General features: G+C 34.1%; 1 non-coding gene across 1 annotated transcript; it reads left to right on the forward strand.

Annotated features, from left to right (window-relative positions):
• The first annotated feature begins 14271 nt into the window (after positions 1-14271).
• Trnai-aau lies at positions 14272-14345 on the forward strand. Its single transcript has one exon. It is a non-coding gene; the product is annotated as a tRNA-Ile (tRNA).
• The last annotated feature ends 4970 nt before the right edge of the window (positions 14346-19315 follow it).

The following is a 19315-nucleotide window of genomic DNA, read 5'->3' on the forward strand; positions in this document are numbered from 1 at the left end:
ATAAATTTTTCGATTCACTAGGGATCTGATTACTAAGCCGGGGTTCTTTAGCGGAGGTGCCCCACTACCTCTCAGCGTCGCCCGTAACAAAAGAGCGAATTGTTCGATTAATACCTTTTATAACAATATATAACCTTTTAAAAGCAGATTATGGTTAATAGGTAATTTCAAATAGGTAAGTAATCTTTTATGAAATTATCTGAAAGGCTGACAATATTTCTCTGTTTAATATTAGAAAAGATTACGGGAAAACACCTTGAAATCAGAATCTTGCAGCTGTTCCCTTTAAAATGAACGACATTATTTGTTTGTCGTGTCTACTGCGTGCTAAAGTTTAAAGATATCACCTCCAAGTTTTTCTATATTGCTGAATTATACCTTTGACTAATCAGGGGGATAGGCAGAGACCAGTAAATACGGTACTAAGTTTACATACATTTACTTTGACAATATTACTATGGTAATGACACTCATAGAGATACAAAAAACATGATAACTATTTCGATATATATTGATTCAGGATCGCGAAAAGAATATGTCTAATTATATTAGCTTATATTTGTATAAAAACGAAGATATTTAAGTTGTGGATTCAAAATCAAAAGTGGACGACGACGTGACATAGTAATCATCTTTTTTTGTTGAAAATAACACAGATAAAGCTAACATTAAATTCTATATTCTGTGGTGCCTTACCAAAGAGTTCGATTCACTTTTGTTTTTTAAATCACTTTAAAAGAGCTCACGTAAGTAAAGCCCGAGTTGCGGGCGTCTGGTATCGGAGCACGGCGCCCGCACGCACTCTCCATGTGGCCATATCGTGATCGTGACGTCACAGACACCCGAATTACATACACTTTCACTGATAAGCACTATCTATTGAGAAGCCTAGCTAAAGGAATAGATAAGGAGTAATGATACTAGATTACACTGAATCATAACAATGCGCGCACGCGGGGTTTAGTGCGTTGACTTTGGGCTTTGTTCTTGTCGTTGGGCGGACTGAGCCACGTTGTATAGCGTTAGGAAGGTAAAATTAAGATTCCACTGGTGAAACGTCTGTCCAAGATGTATAAGTATAACGTCAATAGAGACCCACGGCAACAACAACAGAAACATCTGGACAAAAATATTAAAGGATAAGCAAATAGATCCTAGCAGATAGTCCTGTAGAACTATTCCTCTTTCATTTATTCTCTCTAGTCTTTTTACCTCCATTCTCTGCAATTTTTATTTTTTAATCTTATGTAATCCACATACAGTATTAAATTTAAGAATAATGACAACTTTAACATAGTTCACTTGAACTTCTAATCACGTGCAATTAACCTCCTTGGTATTAAAAACACTGGCCACGTAATAATTTTTGGAATAGCAATTCTGTAATTGACGTGATTCTTTCGCGCGTAATTTGTTATTGCATAATTATTAACAATTTCAATCAAATTCCGCAAGTTTATTTTTTAATTTATGTTACTTTATTTAACTTACTAATTATAAATGCGAAAGTTCAGATGTATTAATGGAATGTTAGAACGTATGGATGGATAATCGTAATAGATGGATGTTTTTTATAAGGTATCTCCAGAACTGCTCAACGGATCTGGATGAAAAGCATAGATAAACTCAATGATGATGATGATATAGTTATTAAGGTTTTTTTTGTTAATTGGTCGCGGAAGAAGTCGCGGATGACAGCTAGTTATATTAACATTATCAAATAATGCAAACTAAGATTGTTATCACTAATTTATAAAAATTTGATTATCTTAAATTCGGATTTGTAACCGGATTCAGCCGCGCGCGCTATTCACACTTGCCTTATAATTTAATTCTTTATATACTAACTGGTGTTAACAAATACTGAACACTTTATATGTACTGATGGAATAATCGCGGTATAAAATGTAGTACATTTTAAATTCTACATTAATAATTTAAAAATGTAGAACTTTATAAACTGAATAAAAGAACACTAAATAAATTATTATTAACTTTGAATTTCCGTAACCAAACATTACTTCAGTTCTTAAAAACTATTTACGTAATTTGATACTAGTTAGAAAAAAGTTATTTTTTTTCTTCTGAGATTTGAACTGACGCCCTCAAAAGAGTACGCGGAAGCACACAAGGCCACTGGTGAGTTTCAAATTATAGACGTAACGGTTTTAGTTGGCGGTAGTTTTCCTAACACAATGTCATTCGCCCTTGAAACTATCGATGATGCAATATTTAATACATTGAGGTTGGCTCAAATTATTGATTATTTTACGCTATTCATAATTTTCTTTCATATGATAAAGGGGGAGCAGTGGGACCCTTAGTATTAAAACATTACTAGCGTCCATGGACATCCGCAACAACAAAGGAACTGCAAATCGGTCGCCGGCCATTGACAAAATTAAACTTACCTAGCCTTCATTAATAAAGAAGACAAAATAAATCAGATTCAGTATGCTTTAATTTATTAAGAAACGGCTTAACTCACGTTTCATCGTCCGGTGACGGCAACGACCATCGACGACGCGACCGCGAAGTCCTCAGAATAAACACTCGTCCTGAAGATGGACCCCCGATGGGTCCGAAACTAGTCGGTGCCGTCACCGGACGATCACACGTGAGTTAAGCCGTTTCTTAATAAATTAACAATTATGTCTCACGAAAGTTTAAACTAAGTATGCTTTTTTAGACAATTACGTGAAGTTTTTAAAGTTAAATAAGTAAAATTTAGTTAATACAATCTTTCATGTGGAATATTCCAGAACACGTAGCTACAAACTACAAAGGATTGTTGTCAAAAACATGCAGATGTATTTATTTTTGTATGTATGTGTGGCTTAGTTTACGTGTGCGAGGTACATAAACAAGACGACCAATAACACTGTTGGATGCATTTTGAGTTTATAAGAAACGTGTTGGTCAAATTGGCCAAGCGCCCGAAATGTAAGGAAAGATAAATATTCGACAAATACTAAGTATTGCAGGTTATAGTGGCATCATACATAATTTTAATAATCATTATTACATTATTAATAATACTTAAAAAACAATTTCTACTCGTTAAATAAACACCGAACATGTTCTAAGCAACAACGTTAGTTGATGTATACGTAACTGGTTCCCGTCAAAAAAACCCGCGTTTTACAGAGCGCAAGGCACAGATTATATTAACGCAGATTAAAAATATTCAGACGATGTGGGCGCGGCACTTTGGACTCTGGCTGTACACGGGTCAAGCTATTTTAGGAGTCATGCTGTTAAAATATTTTTTATAGATTGAGGTTAGAACTCCTTCGTAATATTATGTTGCTGTGGAGTATCTTAACTCTGTTAACTTTGAAATGTGTTTATTGATTATAATGCATACAAAATTAGTTGTAGTATTGTGCGTCGCGAATTTACAATGCATCGAACAACGACAACGCATCTTTTCGAGGTCGTGTGTAAAAATACGCGCCATTTCGTTGTGCACAGATAATGTAAAACATTTCAATACGCAGTTGTATGCTCTTTGTTAAATATTTTATTTTATATATAAAGACTATTAAATATAACTTATAAATGAGTGACATATATATTTTGTACGATGGAAATCTCACACAACTACGGTAAAAGCTCTCTTTTCGTTTACGTTGGTGATAGTGAAATAATGATAGAGCGAAATTATAGTTTCTCTTATCTAGCATAACAACATACAAATTGTGATATCTCTGCATTGTTACCATGTCGCTACAACCACGCACGGTAGGTACACATTGTAGCGCCTAACATTTGCTATCTATTTTCCTGACCTTACTTGGCACTAATAAATAATGACCACTAACAGTCCAGAAAACAAAAGATCTGCACATATTACGTCATAGATTCAAATACATAACCTGTGATATTAAGGCGTAGGTAATTCGCAAATACCTTTGACAACGATAGTAAATAACTCTGGTAGTATAATTTAGTCAAAAACTTACTAACCAGAGAATTAAACTAATAAATAAACGGCTAAAACACTCACGTATATTTGATAATGTTTCACGAAAGTTTAAATAATTTAATCTGAAAATTAACACAAACTTAACTGATCAAATTCTGAGAGAGTCAGAATAAGAACTATGACTATCTCAGAGTTTGATTCTTGAGTTGTTATCTAGTCCTAAGAATGCCTTCAGACTCTATTCAGCCAGTAATAAGGATACATTCTGGTATGAATATAGGAAAACGTATGTATATATTACTTGATAGTTTTTTATAATGCATTGATGTCTTTCATGTGCTACATCTAATTTTACTCGCCACACATCTTTCCGGTCATATGATAGTTATTATAAAGTGTATGGAAGTTGGCGATAATTGAGCTCTTTAATACGTCAACATTACATTACCATAATAACTACTTCCCTCATATCCTAAAAATAAAAGGGAATTCACGTATAAGTTTCAGCCAACAGAATATATTCTGATGGCTTCCGTGAACTGGTGGAATACAGGCAAACGTTGATTACTTGAAAGTCCATATTAACGGCAGCGTTTTGATAGTACAGTTCTGAGGTGCTTAGCTGTACCTATTAAATTTTATTAAAAGCGACTTCGTTGTTGGAGGTACGAATAATCAGCTTTGTTATCTGTGGTTGGAAGAGTTCATGAGCTGACCAGGGGTTATTTCGGAGCAATGCTACGGGTGAGAAGGATTGGTTGCTAACCAATACAGCTAAGAACTTAGCTCTAAAGTTGTAAAGCTAAAAGTAGAAATTGGGTCTAAAATTTTATAAGTCACAGAAGGTAAACGCAATGAACACATTTGCAATTAGAGAGATTACATTTAGAGAGATTAAATTATGACTTAATATTATTAGAATTAATTACACACTGGGAATCGAAACCTAATCCCAACCAGCTCTACCACTGAGCTATAATAGCGCCGTGTGAGCGTTCGTTGTATCCAAGCCGCGAGATCACGCGAGAGTCGCGTGCGAGTGACGCAAGATACAACGCATCTTTTACACGCGGATGACGAACCGCGTGCTTCACCTTTTCCACTATGCCGTCAATGTATCACTCGTTTCCCGTATGATACCTCATACCTTCCAAATACATTCAAATACATCCGATGTATGACGTCCGAAATCACGTTGCATTGTGATGATAATAGCCATTCGATATCTACGTAATTGGCTTTGTAATTGTCACTTGCGCTTTTTTATTGTCTGAGAGAGGACAGTGTAAATTATATCACGTTCGCTGAAGACTATAAAGGTCGATAAGTAACAGGGAATAGTGTCAACGCTTGCATTAAATGACGTACTCAGAAATCACAGAATATAAATCAAAATTTATGTAAAATGTGAAAAGGGGATCAAACTGTGCATTATTGTTGTGATTGGAAGACCGAAATGTTCCCTTAACACATTGATTTTAATTCATCATCATCATCATCGTCAGCTCACTATACGTCCTCACCGAGAGGCTTGGAGCCTCCCCAAGTTAGGGGTGACAGGCCAGTCAAGCACGCTGGTCAAGTGCGGGTTGGTTGACTTCACACATATCATTGAATTTCTTCTCAGATATGTGCAGGTTGCATCACGATGTTTTCCTTCACCGTAAGAACGTCGGATAAATGTACATATGTAATTCGCCTATGGCCTAGTCACCCCTAACTTGGGGTAGGCTCCGAGCACCTCAGTGGGGGCGTATAGTGAGCTGATGATGAATATAGAAAAAGACTTAGTAACTTATATCAACTTTTACCAGAGATATAAAAACACCCATTACATGAAATTGGAACCATCCAGAACGTTATCGTATAAAAAATTTCATAACTGATAAAAATGAAAACAAGTATTGTAATATAAAGATATATGTATATTGAAAATTTTCCATTTGCAATGATGTAATGTTGTTAAATACATGCCAGAGAGTAAAAATAAGTGCATTTTAATAATGCTATTGCAGGCAGAGTTAGGCATGCTGATAAAATATTATTCACTCAACATCTATAGTTGGTATTTTAAACTATATAAATAAATAATTACATTTATTCAATATGATTAAGTTATATATATCTAAGTCCATCCCAGCGGCAGTCGCGATATGTGATAAGTTAGGGTCTGTTCAAAGAGCAGAGCCGTTTTTTATCGTACTGTATATTATAAATGCGAATTTTTAGATGGATGTTTGTTTGAAGGTATGTCCAAAACGGCTTAATGGATCTCGATGAAATCAATACATAGTATAAAACAAAGTCGCTTTCGCTGTATGTCCGTATGTATGCTTAGATCTTTAAAACTACGCAACGGATTTTGACGCGGTTTTTTTTAATAGATAGAGTGATTCTTAAGGAAGGTTTGTATGTATAATAAATGCATAATATAGTAGAGAAACACTGATAAATTTAAAGGTTTCTAATGTGATGTCGTAAATAAGCACGTTTTTTTGCGCTTATATTGCAAACGCTGGCTGAACCCTACGAGATAGACCAAAATAATGTACTACAGTATTGTTCACCCGTGCGAAGCCGGGGCGGGTCGCTAGTTTGGTATAAAGGTAGATCATAGTCTGGATGAACACATAGGCTACTTTTTAATTTTTTTTAAACTCCTCGCGGATAGAGTCGCGGGCGACAGCTCGTAAATAAATATTGAGCTTTATACGATTACAAAAAAAGTTTAATTAAAAGTAAACATTTCAAGTCTATTTTACGCTTGCTCTTGATAAAAAAATTAAACGACTGAATGGTATAATGCTCCAATTGTATTTGCACTAAACAAAACTGCTCTACTTTCTTCCCCGGTCTGTCTGAACGGACCCTTATCGAGTTTAGACGACTTAAAAACAAACACCTATTCGCTCTTATTTTACTTCTGGATTTGGCAATCCCCCTTATCTTACTCTGACGCGAAAATATTCACAGGTTTTCTCAGTAAGTTCACGCCTTCATGTTTAGTGGATATAAAATAAAACTCCTGGTCTTTCCTTATCACCTTTCCTTTAAGGATATTGTTATTCCGTCGTCTTTGGATCCCGCGGTGGAAAGTCCGATCTCATTTACTTCATTTACCATCGGAAGCGAAACGTTTTGAACTTTACAGCCACGAAAGGAATTTCCATACTACGACTTTGTTTTCTAAGAATACACGGTATCTTTTCCTTGAAGATTTGCATTTCAATGTAGTTTCTGAAATAATAATGCATTTTTTAATAGTATTAAGAAATAGATATCAAAATCCGCTTGATTTTTTTGTCCTTTTTCTAACACGCTTTTTAGCTTTTGCCTTTTACATTGTATTTTGTTTGCTCGTAACCTTCTTGCATAAATTAATATTGCTTAGTCAATGAAAAATAACAAGCGAAATTATTTTTCAAGTGTAGCTAAGCCATTCTCAGACGAAGCCAAAGTACTTTATAATGATCATATTTACGTAAGTGTTAACAAATCCAGTAAAAATTCTCTGTATTATTATTTCAAAGCGCTAAAAAGACTAAGTCAATAATTATTCAAGGACTTTTAAAACGGGAACGTTATGTACAAACCAATTTTTATAAAAAAAATTACGTTATACAAGTTAACTTGCTCTGAATAAAGTCATGTAGAAAACTGACTGGCTAGTCACATAAGATAGAAATTTAAAAACGGAACGTAGAAGGAAAATTTTTAAAACACCAGAAGAGGTGATACAAACAAGTACTGGCTGGTTTTACATTTTTTTCTCATCGATGTTTTTAAAACCTTGCAATACCAGCCAGCAACATTGCCTGCATATTAAGCGCGGTGGGCGTGACAGCACGCGCGCGCCGCGTGAACGTCACGTGTCGTCACGCCGCGCCCGCTCCGAGCCACTACGACGACCAACTTTCTTAAGACATGCAACTCAAGGCGACCGCGTTACTTTACTGCAATATTGGGTAAACACATCTGTTATGGCATACGAGCAAGTGATTCACCTCATTTGAGACCAATAAGCGTCCAAAGACAGACTACGCAAATAACAGATCAGTAGCAGATGTGATGCAAGGCGGTTGTACAGATGGCACTTGATGTAATATAAATAGAGAAAGAAAAAAGAACGTAGAGAAAGTGATGGGAGTTAGGAACGAGCATCAGTAAATAGCTGAGCTTCGGCTGGTTCTTCGGCAGTAGCTTAAAACTTCATTTCTTTTCGCTCTATTCTGTTAAATCGAGGTATGTAACTATGCGATAAAGGACTGCAATATTTTGGAAGGTAACAGAAAAATTAAAAATGGATTTCATTTGAAGATTTTGTCTATGTAACCACACTAGATATCTATTCTTATCTTAATATGTGGGTTTATGTATTTCTTGGAACGTATCTTTCCGCTGTTTGATTCGTGCCCTAATGAATTATATGTGCAATTTTCTTGTCAAGGTATTATCAAGAAATTTAGTCATGTAACTAATAGTACCGTTTTCAATATTTAAAGGTAAGTTCTTCTAATGGTATATCCTTGTTTAAATCATGACTAATGGCTTTATTGACCACGTTTTATTTAAATGAGATAGTTTATTTTGAATTTGTGTCAATTTGATTTGTTTAGTTAACTAGTGACTTTTGTGAAGAAATTAAAATAGAACGCCTGATAATCGACAATAATGATTCTATTATCTGTTAACTATTAAAACAGGAAACACCCTGACCTATATATTTCTTTTTGTCTATTCCAATTTACATGATTTTTATCTATCCGGAAACTCCTTGACAATGTGGAACAAGATAATAAGGTTGATCACATATTTGTTAGCGTATCGATAACTTCCTTAGTAATTGTAATGTTATGTAAAATTTATCATATTTGTTTATTTACATCATTATCGTCCATCATCTGTTTATTTATTTCAGTATCAGGGGTAACCCTTTTTGATGATTCATCTAAGATTTTTTTATTGATTAGAGTGATTTGTGTGTCTTGATGTTATTATGTCCTGTATTGTGTCAAGTTCATGTCATTCATTGATTAAGTTAATAAGTATCAATTTACATATTTGTATAGTTTGTGTTGTTTACTTGTTCCTAGTGTACCCGTGCGATCCACACTGGGCGCGGAATGAGAGCTGCGACCGCTTTTATAGCCTCGGTCGTTGCGATAACGTTGCTCGTTTGTTTTTCAACGCTTCCAATATTCGCTCGCATCTAGTTGTTCCGGTTCTAAACTAAACGAAAACAACATTAAATACACCAAATTTTGAATTCTGAACAATTTTCTCGAACATCGACGACACAATAAAAGGCACTTGCAATCGAAAATGTTCGTGAGTAGTTTGAGGTGCACTTACGCAAAGAGAATGGAAAACTCCGTCTGTGGGTTGCGTGCTTTGCGATTATAGTTCTTATTAATCGTTTGGATGGTCGATAGTTGTTTGTGGTTTTGTGGGTTTTATTTGGTGACGTGTGCTGACGTCAACCGCCACGCTTTGCAGGCGTGATCGGCCGACGCACCCACCGTGCTGGCTTATTCATATCCGTTCGTAACTGGCTCACCTTCTTCGTATAATACGTTATTTCAATAAGATTTTTTTTACTTATATATCCATTGTTAAAGGTGTACGTTACAATAGAAATATTAATTTGTATCGGCATGTAATGGTTTATACCTAATGGAATATAACAAGTTAGTCAACCGTTCATCAAGTTCTTTTGTTGCGTTCTTATTTGCTAATGTGTTATGCTCATTATTTAATATAGCTGTTGTAGTAGCTTCTATTATTTAAGTCCTCTAGAAAAGCGAAAACAAGTGGGACAATTATACTAATACTAGCTGTCGCCTGCGACTCCGTCCGCACGGAATCAAAAAAGAAACATAAAAAGTATAGCGTATGTGTTCTTCCAGGCTATGATCTATATCTATGCCAAATTTCATTAAGATCCGTTGTGCCGTTCTGGAAATACCTTCAAACAAACATCCATCTATCCATCCATCCATCCATCCATCCACCCATCCAAACATTCGCATTTTTAATATTAGTAAGATAAGTCACTGACCAACAAGAAACTTGTAGAAGTTTTTCTACCTTCTAAATATTTCTTTACTACCTTCATATATATGTTGAGGTGAAAATCATAACGATTACAGTAACATCTGTTAACCAGATGAAACTGGTTGGCTGGCTTCCCAAAACATTGGTATTTATATTCAATTTTATAATTACTTCAGCTATTTCCAGATCTGACTTGTCTGTGGGAAGTTGTACGGAGATTTATTTATAAATAAACACTTTACATTTTTGAATTCATTAAAATACTAGTACAATTACACAAACTGATGAATACATTGTCTTTAAGTTAAAATTTAATTTGAAAAAATCCACAAAAAATATGTACATTTCTTTATATATACCCAAACTATAACTAAAATGTAACTTGTGGTTGTGACAACAAAGAGAGCATTGTTTTGTGAGTAGTCCATAATTTCTTTTAAATTATTCGATTGTCAGAATCCCGTTAAGAATCATAGTACCATGGAAACTGTTTTTCAACAAACACAACTCCCGGATTTGCTCACTAAAAATAAACATTGAAATAACCTCTGAAAGTAGATTCATACGAAATTGTTACAATAAATTCATCAGTCACGTTTACAACATGAAATTTATACTGTCAAAAATTTGTATTAATAAAATATCAAAGTAAATGATGAAGGTGAGATAGACCTTTTAGAACAATCATCATAAAAGGGAAACAAATCTAAATCGGGGATTTAAATTTGCTCTCTGTCAACTCGTCTTTTGAGATGTAATATTTGGTTCAATATCTTTGGAAGTATTTAATAAAGTATTTCGTATTTGTAATATGTACTTGTATGAATACGTTAATTCAATTCACAGCTGTTATAAATCTAGAACTATCTGCATATTGGTGATTCATTGGGACCGGTTTACGACTGCATATGGCTGTTAACAAATACATATTTACTCTGACTCTACAGACTATTTCATTGTTAATAAGACACATAGTTATTCGTTATTGTATTTCTAAGTTTTACTTTAAAATGGTTTTATTAAAAATTCGTTTATTTTACTATTTCTGTTTGTATTTAAAAATATAATTTCAAGTTTAGTTAGAGTTTCTTGAGGATGAAAAAGGAATATTATTGTTTAAATATACTCCCTTCTGTTGAAACAACGACCTTAATTTGAAAGAAGACTATTAATTAAGTATTCATGTATTCAATCTTTATTGCATTAGCCTTAGAGATCAGGAAAAACCTGCCAGCTTCCTCTACACTCCAACCGAAGTAAAAGGGAAATCATAGTGATGAAATCTACTAATCTATTTAGCCTCAAATTTAGTATGGAAAATGACAGATCGAAAGCCTATTGTCCCAAACTAAAAGGTTATCGATAAATCAAAATTTGCTCCTGAACCCATTTCTCGTTGAATTCGTTCCACGTTCAAACGACCGATTGCCAACTATTTCAAATTTGGAACGCCAGACGTAAGACCAGCAGGGCGTGGTCCTTTGCACGGATGGAGGCGAGGCGATGTTACAACTGCAACAGCCAGCTCGCCTTGACCTCCGTTACTCGTAACGCGCCCCTCGGTGTCGTACAACATATTAGAGGCGGCAGGGGGCGGGGTGTGCCAAGCTGAACTGGTTGTGGATTTTAGCACGTCGAGTTCTATTTATAAAGCGAATCGCACGACGACCACGCGCAGCCCGCGTGGCTTTGTTTTGCTCAGATACAGGCGGCCATGTTGGATTACATACTATTCACACATTTACGACGTGAACATTTTTATTGTTTTGTGCCATTATCACTGTAAGTAGGATTGCTTGACGGATTTGTAACTCTCAACAAATGATAACATGTAACATCATAATATTATTACAATGTATGTGTAGTTAAGGAATAAATTCGCACGGCAATATCTTCATCATAGTTTCAGCGTCATTATTATTTTCGTTGGTATCAGAATTTATAGCAAAGTACTATAGCTTTAAAAAGATAAAAAAATACATTTAAAGATAAAAATACAGTTATTCCTTTAAGAAAAATGAAAATAAGAAATAACACAACAATAACACAACAGAAAGACATTCAGTCCATGTTCGACTATAGTGAAGTTGCTGTACTCGTATTCTATTATTATGACGAATTATTTTTATCACTTTGAATTGTAAACACTCACATTAATTAGAGTAAATATGTTATTAATTAAACCTTTTTATGTTGTTTACAACGAAACTAAAAATAAAATAATTGTTGATGTTTTGTTATCAACATCTGGTAGTTATAATAGCCCTTTTATTTACTTATGACTCAAACTCTTTGCTAAATAAAAAGCGTTTTATTCAACATATTATAACTAAATGCATAAATCTATCTATGAATTAAATTAAATAATTTGTATTGACGTAATCCTTTTAAGTAATTAGTTTGAGTAATTATAAATGTAATAGTTATTGTTAACTCTTAACCAAAGCACTGACAGATGTTCTGGAATATTTATTTTTAATACAGTCGATATGTCATTTTTTATTAGACAAAATTTTTTTCAGATTATTATAAGAAAATTATTAATTATAATTAGAAGATGTAAAGCCCCCTAAGTAAGTCTTGAGTCGACGACGTTCCGTCGCCGACTGACGGCTGGTGCAATGCAGAGCCCCAACGTTGACTCGTCAACTGATAACACCGCCAATACTGAAAGACCTATCCCTGATAACAGTTTACTATGAACTGTAATTAAAGTGATAGGTCTTGTCAAATTGGTCGGTTGATTAGGATGATAGGTGCTTACGCAAATGCCTCCTGGCACGGCAGATTGGCGAATGTCAATAATAGATAAGTTGTCTGCGACAGCGGGTCACGGCACTGTTTGTTTTTAAATTAATTGAACTCGATTAAATTTGACATTTTTTTTATTACACCATCGGAAAATTCCGCGTTAAAAAAGTACATAGCAAACATTGTGACTGTGACAAGTTTTTCGGAATAATGTAACTTTCATTTTGATATAAAACTCCAGTACCTTTACTATATCTGATATATTGACGTCATTGACAACCCTAAAATTATCAGCCTATTAAAATTTAAGTATAAACTGACCGCAAGTAACATAATTACATAGTAATCAACTAAGTAACCATGTTTATTTAAACTACGACTGGGGCGCATGATCTTACGCAACCATTCAGTGTGTAAAATCCACACAACTCGAGTAAATAAACTCGACTAGCACTTAAAATATAGCCCTTTTGATTATACAGTAGGTGGAGTGTACGAGAACTTGATTACTTAGTTGCAAGTTGCAATGTACTTGTGTAATTACTTATGTCTATAATATATTCTCTTTGTCCAAATAAACATATGTTTTAAACGGAAAATTTGATCTCAGAAAATCACGGTTAGACATGCAAATGTGTCGCTTAAATTACAAAGTACTTAGTAACAGTCCATTGGCTAGGAACTTCCCTAGACTAGTCTAAGCCCTGCACTAAATTATGGGCCCTTAAGTCTTATTATCACGCAGTGTTACTATTGTGTACAATGACTGGAGTTTCGCTCGTAAAATATTTTTATAATGTAATATCATTTAAGACATAGAAAACCAGGACCTTTTGTAGTTCAGTGCTAAAGCTTGATACAATAATCAAATTAAGATCCCAAGGGTGATACAAGTTTAATAACTAGGTCCCTCGTCTCTTTAATCCAGTGGGTATCCACATCCTTAACAAGTAATTCCTTCTTGGCCTACTACGTTAATAGTTAACGTTCCAGAAAATTCCAGAACTTTCTTCTTGTATAAAATGTATATGTTCTTAAACTAAACTAAATAGAGGATCAGATAACTCGTAATACACAGGAACCATGCGGCCTGACCTTTTTATATACGCAACCAATTAATTTTTAGCTGTTGCAAAAAAAAAATCATAATAAATAGTGTTCTGATAACCTCGCGCTGGACACCAATATCGCCTTATGCTATTAAAATAAATAAAACGAAACTTATAATCACGTGACATGATATAAAATTGCTCTTCTTTCGTCCACAATGTCCACGGATAAAAGTCTTTCTATTTCCGCTTGAATTTACTGAATCGAAAGCTTTGTTTCGTAGTTATGAAAGTCACTTTTATCATGACATCGTCATGATTAGGATTTAGGCGCGCCTTAGTTTGGGGCCTTACTTTTCTGAAGGCAGACTGTATGACTTTGAATTTGAGGATGGAAAATATTTCAATTATTTTTTTAATTTCATTGAACTATTTTGTCTTTGCATTTCTTTACTGAATTTATTGAGTAATTTCAAACCTCGTCTCAACGGCCCATTAGCTCAGTTGGTTAGAGCGTCGTGCTAATAACGCGAAGGTCGCGGGTTCGATCCCCTCATGGGCCACAAATCTTTTTGACGTAGTTTTCGTTTATTTTACCACTTTACAGTGGAAAATAAAATCTCATATCTGTACAATTTGCTTTGATATATAGTTATGGTTACTTTCGAGATTCAACTACCCAAGCTAATTTTAACCCGAAATATAAAACTATCAAAGTTAATTAAATATAATATAACACATTTTTTCGCGCCAATTTGTTGCCAGGAGTTTTTGAATTTTGCCCGTTTAACACATCTGTAACATTAATTAATTAGTGCTTCATTTATTTACTTTATTTTAAACTAGCGGTTGGCAGCTTCGTCAGCGCAAAAGTAAAAAAGTAGTTTATAATATTCCTGCGCGAATAAACTGCGCGGCATAAACGTGACATTGCAGTCAGACAGACACAGATAAAATAATAATTTAATAATAGGTTTTTCGTTACAACCAAAGCAAATATTCGAAATTCCTTTTTTTTTATATATATAACAGATACTCCAATTTTATTAGTTGCCATTAACCAAAAGAATTTCTTTAAAAGATATGCCAATTGTAATTAAATTTTAATTTACAATTAATTACAAATTAAATAAATAAATATTAATTTACTATATTTTTTTAAATTGCGTCTAATTTTATATTTTTAATTGTTTACATACAAACACATTAAAAACTCTTAGGTAAACTCTTGACCTTAATTTTTATCATATCTTAACGACTGTTATCTTTAATGAGTGGTTCATAGTACGTTATTGTATTTTCCAAACAGGTATTATTCTTGGATCTTTCGATTTTAATAAATTTTACACGGCTTTGACGCAAGTCTTATTTAAGCTATGGTTGGTAACTTCATAAAGTCCAGTTCATTCCAAAGTCTTGCCTCACACTTCTAATCCAAACATGTATTTTTGTATACGTTATGGAAGGTAGGCAAGTAATGAGTTAAAAAATAACATTATAGTTAACCTAAAAAGGTTTGTTTTGACGAATTATTTGCAAATGCAATACAATAGGCAAGGCAATGTTTTGAAGCGTGGCTCAGCGTGTAAACCGGCTTGCACTGGCCAGTTATCTGATGTCGCGACCTGCCCCCGGCGATGATTACGCCACAAGCGGTCACTATTGATACTACGCTAGTGGCCACAGGCATGTACTTAGAATACCAAAAAAATAAATAAATTATTTTACATAAAGTATTTTTGCTTGCAATGTTTTTCAAATAATCTCTACAGAAAAATATGGTAAATCGTTTAATTAAACCCTAATTCTGTGCCTCTTAACGTGATTTATTCAAATATGAATGAGGTTTCCATTGATCGTTAACGTTGACAGTGGTAAACGCCAACAACAACACGAATTAGTCGGCTCACCCGGTGAAATACCACGACCATAGAGAAGACAAGCGTGATGTGGAAGTAATTTCTCGTTTCGAGTGTTTTGCCGGAGGCCTAAGTTTAATCCTCTTTCCCTTCCCGGAGAAACACGCATAGGAAGAGAAATATTTTCTTTCCGTGCGTCTCCTCCCTCCGTCACTGAAAGATTAGCAAAGCATGTGCAATTGCGGATGTCTATAAGCAACGATTGCATCACTATTTCGGCGAATTCAGGTGACTGTTTGCAACCTTGTAATATATAAAAAATATCTTTCGATTTATTCTCGAAATATAAGTTAACTTAAATGGTATAAAAGTAAAACATTTTAAATATATAAATACAGTCCTGTGTTTTGAAATTAACTATAACTGGTGATATTATAAATCATTAATCGCAGATGACCTTTTAACGTGCAGTTTCGCTTAGTAATAATAAAAAGTTAAACTTTAAACCCCTTTTCCACCATGCTTCCTAAATGTTCACATGACTAGATGTAGAACATAATCTGGAAAAACAAATAGGGTACATATTAAGTTTTTGTTTTATCTACCGCGGACGGAGTCTCCGGCGACAGCTACAATGAACAGAAATAATAAATTAAAATTATTTTAGTATGTTTAATTTATTCCATATTCAAATGCAATATATTCTGATAAATAAATGTAAATTAACTTCCTATTATTTTTAGTAACGGTTTCGCGAACACAGAGACGAGCGAGAGGTCACGACCTCACGAACGACGTTCACGCCTCCGATATCACCTAACATCTTACTAAGTATTACGAATACGAAAGTATATTTGTTACTCGTTTATAACCGATTTAAAAGATCAACTGTCATAAGAAACTTTACAAGAAATTTTCAGATATATTTTGACTTTTATATCGTACTAGCTGTCGCCCGCGACTCCGTCCGCGTGGTATTAAAAAAAATTAATAAGTAGCCTATGTGTTCTTCCAGACTATGTTCTACGTCTGTGCCAAATTTCATCAAGAACTGTTAAGCCGCTCCGGAGATACCTTCAAACAATATCCATCCATCCATCCATCTAAACATTCGCATTTATAATATTAGTAAGATAACTCATTTATATGTAGTAAATAGTAAATTAAATTATTTTTTATTTAAAAATATATTTAATTAAAAAAAAAAAAACAATAGTATCGTTCTTAGTGGGCACCAAAATTATTTTGAATCTAGGTTTAAGATTGCCATTAGTTACCAAAAGTACAATAACAATAGAAAAATATATAAGTAAAAATGTAATGTACTAAAAAAGGCTTTTGCTATAATAATAAATTCTGGCAATGCTATTAACCTCATTCGAAAGTGAAGCAAACAGAAGAATTAATCTGGCAAAGGTCTCTGAATGGTTTGCGTGAATTATAACAGGGCAAGGACCTCATAGAGTCGTTACATGGCTGTTATATTATATTTTGTTCCATCTACTTTCCGAAAACGTACAATAAATAAAATATATGATGATAGATAAAGATATATGTAAAGTTATTTCGAATTTCGAAATGTTCTCCTTTTTTACTCGACTGACAAAGATGGTAAAAAATTCCATTGTGGCGGCCTAGGCCTAGAGCCTAAACGTCTGAACTGTTTTTTTAAAATAATGAAAAGAACCAGTTCAAATTTTTCATTGCTAATTTTTTTCTCGTTGTTTTCAGCCTCATTCAGGATTTTTGTGTTCACTTAGGTTATTGGAAATTACATCTTATTTGTGTTTTATTTTGAAGTATATATTAATTATTTTATTAATGTAAAAAATAACTCATCGTTTATTTTCGTCTTCCTAGCCTATAGAGGTGACCTCAGACAGTAGAACCTTGTTTGGTCACTGCAACCATGAGCTGCGACATGCGTTGAATATGATTTAATATAACGTGAGTTTACACTGCCGACATGCTGATAATCTTGTATCTTTGTAGCAGTGGAAACTCTATGTTACATTATTATTTTGCACGTAAAACGTTCCTCTGTTTATCTAATACAGTGAAACCTGGTTAAGTGAGACATCAAGGGACCTGCAATGTCGTTTCACTTATAGAGGTATTCCACTTACCCAGTGTCTCAGATATACAGGTAGAAATAAATATCTGTCTCATTTACAGAGGGTTCAAACTTCTTCGCGTGTCTTCCTACTTTCATAAACGGATATTAACTTCAGTTTTTCACGTAATGATAACGATTGTAGCTTTCGTTTTGACATTTTTCAAATAAACATCTGTATGATAGTAAAGCGAAACTAAAACTGAAGGTAATTGAAGCTCAAAATTTGTACTTACGTACTTGGAATTACGTGTGGAATTTGTGGGTAGAATAAGAATGAGTAAACAAACAATGTTATCTCAGTTACAGAGGTTTATGCATATAAAATTTACTCGCTGTCTCAGTTATAGAGGTAACTATGATGATAAAACGAAAGAACAAATTCCAGATATAGAGGTTTACCTCGTCCCACTAACAGAGGTAATTCAGTGCCAAAGTGTTGGGACCTCAGCATGAGTTCCAGTTATGGAGGTTTCTCACTTATCCAGGTCCCACTTAGCCAAGTTTCACTGTATATAAAATTCTCGTGTCACAGTTTTCGTCACCGTACTCCTCCGAAACAGCTTGACCGATTCTCATGAAATTTTGTGAGCATATTCAGTAGGTCTGAGAATCGGCCAACATCTATTTTTCATTTTTTTTTAACTGCGCGCGGACGGAGTCGCGGACGGAGTCGCGGGCGACAGCTAGTTTTTTATAACTTTTACATACAAGTTATTAACCTTCTGACTGGTCTGATTACAGACAAGTATGGCAGTGATAACAGCCAAGGTCTTGGTATCGACATGGGACCGCACCCATCTGCGCACAACGTAATCTTACCTTTATCAAAATTTGTTAACATTTTATTGAAAAAAAAAACAGCGATTTTTACAGTTAAATATCCAATAGTGATCGCAGATTGTTTCCAATAATATCCAATATATTTTTAAATTTAACTGGCTGTTTTATGCAACTTTATCTACGTGGAAATGAAATAAATAATGTTACTCCAAAATACTAACATTAGTTATTGCCCATTAAAAATCACATCATAGGTCTTTATTTTTTTTGTTCATTTTAATTTTTTTTAAAGTGACATATCGTTTTGTGGTAAGCTTATATATTATAACTTGAAAAAAAATTAAGAAATCATACCTTAGAAAAATTTCATTGCATGTCTTAATCTGTTCAGTGGTTTACGATTGTATGTACAAACAGAGACATTAATCTTTATTTTTATTTATATACAATACAGTTAAAATATTACGACATATTTTATTAACTTATTAACAAACATCATCATTTCAATGCGAAGGAATTTAACAACAACAGGGTCATTTGGCGTCAAAAACATTCCATCACGCGCAGACCGCGTGCACCTCCCGGCGCGCAATGCCTCGATCGCAACGTGATAACGTGATAACCGTGATAACAAAAGCTGTTGTTATTAACGTCGATAACACGCGGATATTATCGATCGATGAGCATCCCGTACGTCAACTTGTGATTAACTCTTCAAAAACAATACACGCTTGATTTCCCTTATTTGTGTACAACGTGTACAGGTACAAAGTACACG

This window comes from Papilio machaon, chromosome 1 (assembly GCF_912999745.1).
Source record: "Papilio machaon chromosome 1, ilPapMach1.1, whole genome shotgun sequence".
NCBI lineage: Eukaryota > Metazoa > Arthropoda > Insecta > Lepidoptera > Papilionidae > Papilio > Papilio machaon.